Source organism: Perca fluviatilis, chromosome 23, assembly GCF_010015445.1.
Source record: "Perca fluviatilis chromosome 23, GENO_Pfluv_1.0, whole genome shotgun sequence".
NCBI classification, from domain to species: Eukaryota; Metazoa; Chordata; class Actinopteri; order Perciformes; family Percidae; genus Perca; species Perca fluviatilis.
In genome coordinates this window covers 994526-996633 of record NC_053134.1, presented here as the reverse complement: position 1 = coordinate 996633, position 2108 = coordinate 994526, and positions in this window count along the sequence as shown.

Below are 2108 nucleotides of genomic sequence, written 5' to 3'. Positions count from 1 at the left end.
CCCAGCCCTCTGGTAGCCATTGTGGTCCTCACATGGTAGCCTGGGGCCTCTGTAGTAACCTGGGAGGCCCTCTGAGCCCTTCGGGGCCCTAAGCAGCAATCCCTGTCGTGAGTCCGGCTCTGGGTGTAGAAGTGGTGTTTATGCAAGCGGTTAAAGAAATGTTGAAAGTGTCAAACAAAGGTGGCATAAACATTTAAAACACTTTTTTCTTTTGAGTGCGTTTATTAGCTGTTCTAGCGTTTTGGTGTTTTTCATCTTTCTTGGCGCTTCTTCAGCGTTTCTGCATTATTTTTTCAACATTTTTGTCGTTTAAAAAGAATGTAATTTTTTTTCCTAAAACATTTTCTTTTTTCAACTTTTGTCATTTTTCGGATGTTTTTATAGCTTTTTTTGAATTTTTATGCCGTTTTGTTGCCGTCCCGTCGTCGTCGTGGCGTCCCCCAGAGATCGTTCATTTTTTTTTTACGTACCACCACGAGAAAAACCGAGATGAACGTGTCCGTGTCACGATTTCTCTAACGCTGGAACCCAGAAGCAGACCAGAACAAGGTAAATAGGAATAAGGTGAGTGTTTATTTGGAATATGAATATTGAAGCAGGTAAGTCCAGATGGTTGGCAGTGGGTGAAGCAGGAAGGCTGGAGGCTTTGTGCAGATCCCAGAATGCAACAGTGAAGTTGGCAGCCAGGCAGCGTTGAGTGTCTATCCCGGTGATTAACTGCAGACAGAGGAGCAGACGGCAGATTAGCGACAGACAAAAAGACAAAACGGCAAAAAGACTTTCCAAAAGTTGAAGCTCGATACGAGAGCCAAACATCCCGGTTACGCTAACGATCCGGCAGGGAAGGGAGCGTGTCTAACATAGGACCCTTTTTCAAAAAGGTCTGTTACTTTTTCCACCATTACTGCCAAATTCCATGGCAAATAGGCCTACGGGCTGTTTGACGCGCATATGCAAATAGGCCTAGATGAGGAAAGATCAGGTCAGGGGTGGCAAACCTGCAGGTCTAGAGCTGCATGCAGCTCTTTGGCTGCTCTGTTAATTATGTGACTTTATCTAACCCTAACCCTTTTTTTTTGGGAAAAACATTGAATTATGTTCCCCGAGCGGGGAACACAGGACCCGGGGAACATAGGGATGACCCCCCCCAGGGGATGGATGTCTGGTCCCGGCTTATATGGTGCAGAAGTGATAATCAGGACCAGGTGTGCAGATTGCAGATAACAGCAGGTGTGTAGTTGGAGAATCGGCAGGGATGTGTTCAGGAAACTCAGGACAAACAGACTTCAAAATGAAATCTGACGCATAGTTTCAGTGTTAAAACTGATAAAATAACTGCTGTCTGTGGTTCTATATTTGGGCTGTGGCAATAATTTAGAAAAATAAACAGCTCGCAGCAACATATGGGAAATAAGAACTGTGAACTAAGTTCAGTTTTTGGAACTGTGAACTTTAGTTAAAAATGTTGAAGTATGAACTATGAACTGAACTAGTTCATTTTAAAATGTGTGAACTGAACTTAGAGCTAGTTCATGTAGAAAGTGAACTTTCCAAACCCTGGTGCTCCCCCTCCCCCGTCCTGCCCACTCATCTTCATCCACATGAATCCCGATTAGGACGATAGTATGAAAATAATTGTGAAATGTATGCAAGATGATCAGAACGTGTTAGACCTACGAGTCTACTGAACATATGTCGTAAGGGTTAGATGGTTGCAGGCGCGTGAAAGAAATACATTATTAATGAGGACAATATTCTCTAAACTGTAAAGAGAGCAGAGCTGTCTGCTGCTGCAGTCGGCAGCGTGACTTCTTTCAATATTTCAGAAGCTAAAAGTTGAGTTATGTTCAACTCTAGATAAACCAATATTCAGCGTGGTGAGGAACTGGATCCAGAGATCTATTAATCACACTTCTGTTAACTCACAGTCATGTTATGCCTGTGTGTGTGTGTGTGTGTGTGTGTGTGTGTGTGTGTTTCTGTGTTTGTGTGTTTGTGTCTGTGTGGTAGGTGGTGGTGGTTCGTGGTAGTTGGGGCACGGGCTGGGTTGGAGTGTATTGGGTGCCCTCGTTCTCTGACAAATAATGATGAACATAATATAACAAACC